We start from the raw sequence: 10,782 nt of genomic DNA on the forward strand, positions 1-10,782 counted from the left end.
TTTTGGAAGAGGACTGCTCCAGCACCAACAGAAGAGGCATCCACCTCCATGATAAATGGCTTATCAACATCGGGGCGATGTAGGATGGGAGTGCTAGCGAAGTGTGACTTTATAGAGTTAAAGGCCTTGGAGACCTCCTCAGACCACAATTTGGGATTCGCCCCCTTCTTGGTGAGGGCAACCAAGGGAGCTACCAAAGTTGAGAAGTGCGGAATGAACTGGCGATAATAATTAATGAACCCCATAAAGCGCTGCACCGCTTTAAGAGAATGGGGTTCCTGCCAGTCCATCACAGCCTGTAGTTTGGCAGGATCCATAGCCAATCCCTGGGCAGAGATGATGTAGCCTAGGAAAGGTAAGGACTCCTGCTCAAACATACACTTCTCCAACTTGGCATAGAGGGAGTTTGCCCGTAGGAGGTCGAAGGCTTTGCAAACATCTCTCCGGTGGGAGTCAATATCTGGAGAGTAGATGAGAATATCATCCAGATAGACTACGACCGAGGTGGAAAGCATATCCCGGAAGATATCGTTCACAAAGTCTTGGAAAACGGCTGGGGCATTACAGAGCCCGAAGGGCATCACCAGATATTCATAGTGCCCATCCCTGGTGTTAAAAGCCGTCTTCCATTCGTCCCCCTCACGGATGCGAATCAGGTTGTAAGCACCCCGCAGATCTAGTTTAGTAAATACCCTTGCTCCCCGAAGCCTATCGAAGAGCTCAGATATCAAGGGCAAAGGATACTTGTTGTTAACGGTGATGGCGTTAAGACCCCTGTAGTCTATGCATGGACGCAATTCCCCATTCTTCTTCTGCACGAAGAAGAACCCTGCCCCAGCAGGTGACACTGACTTCCTAATGAATCCTCTTGCCAGATTTTCCTGGATGTACTGTGACATTGCCTCCGTCTCCGGGAGAGATAGCGGATAGACTCGACCCCGGGGAGGCTCAGCACAAGGCAAGAGATCAATAGGACAGTCATAGGGGCGATGGGACGGAAGGATCTCCGCCGCCTTTTTGGAGAACACGTCTGCATAAGACCAATACTGCTTGGGGAGAGAGGAAAGATCTGCGGGTACCTCTGTAGTAGCAACCTGAACGCACTCCCTCTGACACCTACCCCCATAAGATTTGCCCCATCCCAGGATTCTGCCAGAGGACCACTCGATATGAGGAGAGTGGTACCGTAGCCAAGGTATTCCCAACAGGACCTCATCAATTCCCTCAGGAATGACGAGCAGAGATATAATCTCCTGATGAGATGGCGACATGGACAGAGTCAAAGGGATGGTCTGGTGTGTTATCTGTGAGGGCAGTGCCGACCCATTCACCACTCGTACCGTTACTGGTTGAGCTAGCATAACCAGGGGTATTGCGTGACGTTGGGCGAAGGCAGAAGACATAAAATTGCCCTCCGCCCCAGAATCCACGCAGAGCTCTACCGAGTGGGAGAATGATCCTATAGTAATTGTCCCCTTAAAGGACAATTTAGAGGCAAACGTCGCCGTGTCTAGTGTACCTCCATCTATTACCACTAGACGCTGACGTTTCCTCGATCGCTGAGAACATCTGGTGGCTAGATGTCCTGACTGCTGGCAAACATGACAGACCTTGAGTGCACAAGCGGTCCGGGACTTAGATCCCGCTTGTGACACTTCCCTGGCCTCATGTGACTCAGGATCCAGGACCGGAGATTCCGGAGGTTTGGCGAAGGTAGGAGCCAGCCGAAACCTCTGCCTATACTGGGCTCGCTCTAACCTCCGCTCGTTAAAACGGAGGTCAATTTGAGTGGAGACAGTTATTAACTCCTCCAGTGTGGCAGGAATCTCCCTAGTGGCCAGAGCGTCCTTAACGTGGTCAGCTAGGCCCCTCCAGAATATGGGGATAAGAGCTTTATCCGACCAATCCAGCTCAGAAGCTAAAGTGCGGAATTGGACGGCGAAATGACTGACCAAGGACTCACCCTGAGTTAATGCCAGCAGTTGGAGCGCAGTATCATGGGTGACTTGAGGTCCTAAAAAGACCTGTTTCAGAGTGCTCAGAAACAGCGGAGCACTCTGCACCACACGATCGCCACGCTCCCACAGCGGCGTAGCCCATTCCAACGCCCTGTCCGACAAGAGAGACACTATAAATCCCACCTTAGCCCGCTCTGTGGGAAAACGTGCAGCCAGGAGCTCGAGGTGAATAGAGCACTGACTCACAAATCCCCTACAAAACTTGCTATCACCAGAAAATTTTTCTGGCAGCGGGAGGTGAGAAAATATCGGAGCAGGGGTGGCAATGGACAGGGTTGCTGCAGCCACACTAGCAGCCTGTACAGCAACTGCGGTAACATCCACAGCTGAGGTTGCGCTCTCAAGAGCCGCCAACCTACCCTCCAGCTGCTGGATATACCGCAAGGATTGCTGTTTGTCCGTCATTACTAGCCAGACCCTGGCGCTAGTGTGATGTTAGGGCTAGCGGAACGCACCAAATATTAAGACAGATAGAATATGGTGCGTTCGCAGCCCGGGGTCCACCGTGCAGAGATGGAACCTGCTGCCAAGTAACGACGGACTATATGGCGGTACTCATAAGTATACACACGTGGGTTAAACTTCACCCAACGTGAAGGAAGCGATCCTGTTGCGTCACAGGACCGCGGTACCGCACATAGAGCGCGAGCAAGTAGTCAGCGAACTCAACCCCAACTAGGATTGAAGTCCGAATAGACCCTTGCTGGCATAACACCGCAACTGGGTGTGTAAGGAAACTAAATAACGATTTTAAGGCACAAGAGTGCATGCGGTGCCGCACTGACGAATGCCACTAACCACCCAGGCTTGGGTAAGGAAAGCACAGAGGAAGTGCACGGCGCCGTACTGGCGGTCACAGCAACTGGACGCTGTAATGTGTGATTCGTGCTGTAGGCTAAGTCGGGCGCTAGATAGCAACCATACACCTTCCGCGAACAGACATTCAATAGGGTAGGGGTATCCAAGGACGACTTGCACTCACAACATACACACATTAACAATTGTACACTAGCGCATGGCCGTGCGGTCATGCGCAGTTTATATAGTTGCAGCACAGGAAGTGGCCACAGAAACTTTGCCCTTCCAAGACCTGCCAAGAGGACCAATGGAATGTGCTGCAGAGCCTGAGCACATGACCCTCGATCTCCAACGGGAGATCTTGCCCTAGGCATGCTCAGTGTGTGCAGACAAGGACTTAGTCCCAGAGAAGTCCGCTCGCTGCTGACCAGCACTGACTTTAATGGCAGAAGCTGAAGAAGCAGCAGTAACTCTCTGTACAGCGCGAGACCGAGCAAGACGCTGGGACCGACGTCCCTGCTGAGCAGACTCCACTGCAGCTGGATAAGAATGGGAGACCGCAGCGGAGATGGCTCGAGATTCCCCCTGTGCAGAAGCGGGAACTCGAGACCTAACAGCGTGTATGTGCTGCATGTATACCAACTCAAACCAAGCTCAAGTTTTGTGCTTTTATTTGTATTTTTGCATTCTGTGCAAGCCCTGGTGTGGCCTCCCTCTCCTGACCTGGAAATTACATTTAAAAGCTTCCCTAGACTGGTGTCTACTGGTTGGGAACTGGTCCTTTTGTCTGCCCTTATTCACACATTGAGGTCAACTCTGACACATGGTAAGGTTTCTAAAATATTAGAGAGTGTAGGACTGTTCCGATAAGAATCACCTTGTCGACGGTGGGATGGCTTTTTTGCTATTTTTGATCAAAAACAGTATTACTAAGAACTCTCTGCTATTTAAATGCACTTTTGATTTTTACTTATTTAGTTACAGCAGGGTTTTTGCTCATTTTTTTCTTGCAGGTTTTGTATGTTTTATGGCCAATGTGAACATGCGTTTATGTGCTGCATGTATACCCACTCAAATCAAGCTCAATTTTTGTGTTTTTTCTTTGTATTTTTGCATTCCGTGCAAGCAGGGGTGTGGCCTCCTTCTCCTGAGCTGGAAATTACATTTAAAGGCTTCCCTAAACTGGTGTCCACTGGTTAGGACCCAGTCCTTTTGTCTATCCATATTCACACACTAAGGTCAACTCTGACACATGTTAAGGTTATTAATATTAGACGGTGGAGGACCGTCCTGATCAGAGTCACCTTGTCGATGGTGGGATGGCATTTATGCTAATTTTGATCAAAAGCAGTATTACTAAGAACTCTGTGTTATTTACATGCACTTTTGCTTTTTACTTAATTAGTTACAGCAGGGTTTTTGCTCATTTTGTTTCTTGTAGGTTTTGTATAATTTGCAAAGGTATGATGCAACAGAGCCGTTTACACTTCTGCTGACCTCAGCCGAGCCACTCTTCTCTGTTTAGTTTTTACGGTCACTTGTATATTCTGAACATTGAGGGTTTTAGTCAAAGATCAAATGTCAAAGCGGCTTGGAAAAGGGAAAATGTCACTGCTGCAAAAATGTAAGCATAGGCCGCTTAAATTGGATTTCCCATTTGCAACCACTGAAACACAAGTTTATCCTAGTCTCTCAGCTGCTACGGAAAAGCTTTGATTCATGAAGCAAATATGCGAGTCCCATGGGAACCGTCAGTACATCGCCAAAGCCTTTATCTTGTTTAGGGAAGAAACATGGTTTCAATATATCTTTGTTTGATCATTAATCATACCCCTTTCTAGTAAACTTTGACACCAGGACCACAAATTAGATATGTATCACTCCCATTGTTTATTGGACATGCATTGCCTTAATCATAGCCTTAACTTGGTCAAAGAATCACTTTGATGCCCTAGCTCTGTAGCTAAATACCTTGTCAAGAAAGTCATTGCTTGACTTGCTGAGTCCCATCTCTGGCTCTCTGGCATCCAGCACAGGGGTATATGCCCATTAACTATACCCTACCTATTGCTATAAGAAATGCAGCTCAATTTAATGTCCTACTCGATGGCAGATTATATTACTGCCAGCTTGAGTGGCTGTTGAGGTTCAATGTTCAAAAGTGCCCAAAGTCTTTTTTGCAAGAAACAGAACAAACAAAAAAAAGTAATAACAATGTAATCATGTCATAAAATTAAGATAAGTACATTCATGATTGGTGTTACATCATAATTGGAGATCAACAAACCTCTTGCATTTTGAATTCGATAACTTTGTCAAATTTTTTCCCAACATTTTATTTTGCAGTGAATCAATTCGCCACGATTCACAAGTAATATAAAGCTTCCAACTGCTCTGAAAATACTAATGTATCATTCTGATATCTCCTAGGACTGTATTGAAAACTTTTTAAGCACTTTAACTCAACACAGCCTTATAGATGTGCAAGTGACCTCATGCAATCTTCTGCTTTGTGTAAAATGGCAGTGGTAATTTTTTGGGCAATTCGCACAAATTGAATTGTCATTTATTCAAATCTTCTGGCTTCAGCACCAATTTTCCTAAAATTCGACATCAATTCATAATATAATCAATTTATTTATTTCTAATCCTAATATATTTACCTGGTAAACATAACATTGTTTTAACATTTAGTGGAGATTCATCACTGTCATCAATGAGATAAGGAAACTTCATTGTATGAATATGAATGTTGCTTAAGTTGCTTAATTTAGGTTTCCTAATGACGATCTGTAGATACAATAGATTGGTAAATAGCAGCTCATTAAGGGAAGAAGGTGTGTGGTCCATTTACATATGAATGGAGATGCTCAGAGACACACAGTCACCATAGTTAGTGATAATCTTAGGCATCCACACACAATGAGTAGTTTACGGCCAAGAGATTGCTTGGCCAACAGCTATCAATCAAAGGTCTTGTCTACTGAGCTAAATATTAATTAGTTAGTATTTAGGAAATGTAACTTATATGGATTGTTTGGTTTCTAAAATAAACATTTTAAATACCCTGGGTGGAGATTCTGAGTTAAAGCACACACCTTCAATATTTGCTGGAAAAATACTCCTTTGACTAATACCTAAGGGCTATTTTCACAGGCCAATTTTGTACAGTTAACAAGCACTGATTGACTGTATATACAATCAGCACTTGTTTGCTTTGCTGTTTACAGATGCCAATAAATTACTGATGGGAACAGAATGATTGTGTATGTATATGATTGCTCTGTTCCCATACAGCATCATAATATTGGTAGCAGATCACATGTTTACAGGGAATGATGTGCTGCCGATAATGATGATTTTTATGATGGTATAAACGATCCAATCACTTGAAGAATGAGCAACTTGATCATATGTTGACCTATCTACCAACAACATTGAGGCCAATAATTTCATCAATGTAGAAGAGCTAACGAAGACTAGAAGGACCCAGGGAATAGTGACTGCTGCAACCAGGCCTGGCGGGTGAGAGGCCCACCGACGCCAGTCCCTACTTCAGCTGAATATGCGTACTGGGATGCACATTTAGCTGAAGTGTATTGCAGTGCAAGTACTTGCAGGGTCCGAACTCTGCAATATATACTGTTGGCCAATCAGGGGCCAGCAGCTGACGACAGCATGCACCTAACCAGGGGCGCATGGAATTGATGTCATGCACTCCCGTCGCACACGAAAAGCAGCTGCCATTTTCAGAAGTGGACGCTGCATGGCGTGGGAGTGCTGGGAAGGTGAGTAGGAGCATTTATTGTTTTTTTTTATTCTGTGGATGGAACAACAGTGGAATCATATATCACAATGTTGACATGTGTCATGATGGGGCCCCGGATGAGGTCCATATACCACAAAGGGGGCCATATACCAGGATGAGGTCCAGGATGAGGGCCATATATCAGGATGGGGCCATATACCAGGATGAAGGCCAAATACCAGGATGGGGTCCATATAATAGGAAAAGGGCCATATACAAGAATGGGGCCCAGGATGGGTGACATATACCTGGATGGAGGACAAATACCAGGATAGGGGACATATACCAGGATGGGCTGTGCATTTTACTATACATAGGACTATGGGCTGTGCATTATACCACATGCAGGACTATGGGCTGTGCATTATACTACATGTAGGACTATGGGCTGTGCATTATTTTGTATGGAGGATGCATTATATTATTTGGAGAACTATCGGGTGCATTACATTATATGGAGGCGTATGGGTAGTGCATTATACTATATGGAGGACTATGGGGGTGCATTGTACTATAGGGAGCACTATGGGTTGTGCATTATTCTGTATGGAAGTCTATGGGGCTTATTATACTGTATTGAGGAGTATGGGGAGTGCATTATACTATATGGAGGACTATGGGGAGTGCATTATACTGTAGGAGAGGTATGGGCTGTACATTATACTATATGGAGGACTGTGGGGAGTGCATTATACTTTTGTTACGGGGTCCATGACTTCAATGTTCATCCCTGATGAGTATAAGGCTTTACTTTTTTTTCTGTAAGTTAAAGAACAGCAGCAAAATGGAATATATATATATATATATATATATATATACATACCTGGATGGGTCCCAAGATAAGTGACATATCCCAGGTGTATATATGTATATATACCATAATGAGGGACAAATATACCAGGATGGAAGACATATATATCGGGGGGGCCATCAGACTCTAGTTACGCCACTATGAAGGACCATAAGAGCGGGGGATCGTTGAAGGACTTACCGAGTCTAAGTTATTTCGTTATTTTATCACATCCTCTTATTCTTTAGGAAGTGTGCCCTATTCTAGACCCTCATCCATTTGCCATATTAATTATTCCAAAGGGGAATGTGTAATACCTTATTTCACAGGTAATGCAGTCTGGTCCAGACATGTGAAGTTTTATTGCTTTCATCAGGGCCAGCGTCACCACCCGGTGCACCTGGGCAAGTGCTAGGGCCCATTTGACATCGGGGACACCGGAACACTATGGAGGCCATGAGTCTGGGGAGCCTTGTGCCACCAAATTTTGAACTCTCCCAGTTATCTGCTGCACCGATCTCTTCAGTGTCTTCTGACTCTCTGTACTGTGTCAGACAGTATATGGGGCCCATTGTACTGTATGGAGCATTATATGGGGTCATTATATACTGTATGGAGCAATACATGAGCCATTATATACTATATGGAGCAATGTACGGGGTCATTATATACTGTAGTGCCCATAATACTATATGGAGGACTATGTGGTGTCCATAATACTGTATGGAGGACTAAACTGTCCGCTCTAAAATGAAAAGTCTGCAGTCAGTCAAAATGAATCCCCCCAGCTCACGCACTGTGCACTGCGAAGATTCAACGGTTTCTGAGCTATTGGAGAATTTACAATAGATATCACTCATGTAATGTAAGAAGTAAGTGAAATCTTTGGCATTGTACTATATCTATATTACTTAACTGTGCGCCATGAATTGTGGGCCCATGAAAACCTGGAGCCAGCCCTGGCTTTTCATAAAACTCCAGTGGTTTACAAAAAACAAAAAAGCCTCTTTTGGGAACAAAGGTATAACAGGAAAAATAGACAGCTCATACAGCAGCAGGCAACAAATACCAGGACGGGTTCACCCGTTCAGATTATAGTCCTCTCCTTCTGAGCTTCTGGCTGAGACTGCCAACACTAGCAGTCTTTCCTTCCTGCACACACAGACAGACTCTGAGACAGCTCAGGTGCCTTAAATATATGTAAAGCATGGGCTGGATGTCCTACCCAAGCTCTTCTGGCCTCTCCTAAAATCCGAACCCCAAATTTGGTCCTAATAAAAACCTCTCAGTAACCTACTATTGCTGGAGCTTTCACCTTCGGTACATACATCACAGAGGCTAGACACTTCGGTGACACACATCTTCCATCCAGGACTTTACCTCTGCTTTCATACACAGTCTAGTGTCAAAGCAGACAACTTCATCAATCTTCTCCCTGGGAATTGGCAAAATGGAATAAAAATTGACATCTACATGGTTTAGAAATACTACTATCATCCACTACTTTATTTGCCCAATACAATGAAGAACATTATTCTTCAAGGGCAAAAATAAGCACAAGAAAAATAAAATCTCATTAAAAGAATGAAATCTACACTCCACCATGAGGCCTGAAGGGAAATGAAATTTATAATCTAAAATATTCTATTATTTAACAAAATATATTTTTACTGTTCCTTGACATTAAAGTTAGGAAAGCTTTGAGTGCAACGCCCTATGACACTGTACGGTATGACATTTATGTTCCACTCCAAATTTTTTTCAGCATTTACCCCTAAAATGTTATTAAGCTGCAAGTAATAATTTCGATAATATGTTCAGTAAAATTAGCATTTCCTTCCCCTTTGAACATTAAACAAAACCCAAATAAGAGTAACAAGATATTAATAGAACATCTATGATTTAGACATCTGGAACAGCAAATAATGTTCACACACTGGATCATTTTCTGGAAAAACTGGGAGACCCCCTGCAGATTGTATGATAATCAGGAACAGACTGTCAATACAGTGTAATTAAAAACAGTCATCAATTCTCGTGGATCAAGGTGCTTTAAGATCAAAGTGTCTACATACAGATTGTGAAGAAAACGTCTTTCCCAGATAAGACAAAATAAGAAAACATTTGACACTGAATAATGAATGTGAGCTAAGGACACACAAAAAACAAAAATATACATTACATATACTGTATGTATATATATTTTTTATTTTAATGGCAGGTTGAATATGATTTTTATCAATTTACCATCGTGTTACATATAATTGCAGTTCAAACAAGGTTTTGTTGCTGTACATATTAAATGCTTGATATTTTTCGCTGACAGCTACTTCTCCAGACCCACCCGATCATGCATGTGTTCTGTAAAAGGTGAAAGGTGAAGTTTACTGCTGTCAGAACAAAAGGATTGACTCATGTTGAAATTTAACAGTCTGATATTTGTCTCCTCCGACATCTGCCATCGAGATAGAATCAGAAGACTGCCATTTACATTAGAGGATTGACCTCTCCCAATCAATTATTTGGTTTGGCCAATGTTAATCTAAGCTTTACTCACCTGTCCGGAGTGTCACGGGTTTCGCTTCCTTCTCCTAAGTCCGATGCCCTCTGTTGTGCTCCATGTAGTGTTTTGCAGGGTGCCAGGCATGGATCCATGACATCATCTCACTAAATCTTTTTAAAGCTTCCTGACTGTGGCATTCAGCCATCGTACCCCAGTGCAGACATACATCTTACCACCTTTCAGTCCGTTTAAAGTGTCATCCCCTATGAGTATTGACTACTCATCTTCCACTTCAACAAGACAGCATTTATCTGATTTTGGTCCCAGTGGACCGAAATGTTATCCACTAGCTGTTGATCCATGGATTGTAAATAAATTCACCATTAGTGATGAGCGAGTGTGCTCGTTACTCAAGTTTTCTGAGCATGCTCGGGTGTTCTCCGAGTATTTTGGGAGCGCTCGTAGATTATGTTTGTGTCCCCGGAGCTGCATGATTTGAGGCTGCTAGACAACCTTAACACATGCAGGGATTGCCTGTTTGTTAGGGAATCCCCAAATGTATTCAGGCAGTCTAGCAGCCGCAAATCATGCAGCTGCGGGGACACAAACATAATCTACGAGCATGCCCATGAACACCCGAGCATGCTCGGAAATTTCGAGTAACGAGCACACTCGTTCATCACTATTCATCATGTTTTGCAACGTATCTTTTGAGTGCCGAGTTTCATTACTACTACTTATGCCATATGCATGGTCATAAAATAAATCAGTACCATCCATATGAGAATGGAAGGGTTTCCTGAATCATGTATATTGCAAAGGTTCCGAAATACTCTAGACTAAAGTTGGCCAAAGCCAACTAAAT

Source organism: Ranitomeya imitator, chromosome 5 (assembly GCF_032444005.1).
Source record: "Ranitomeya imitator isolate aRanImi1 chromosome 5, aRanImi1.pri, whole genome shotgun sequence".
Classification (NCBI taxonomy): domain Eukaryota; kingdom Metazoa; phylum Chordata; class Amphibia; order Anura; family Dendrobatidae; genus Ranitomeya; species Ranitomeya imitator.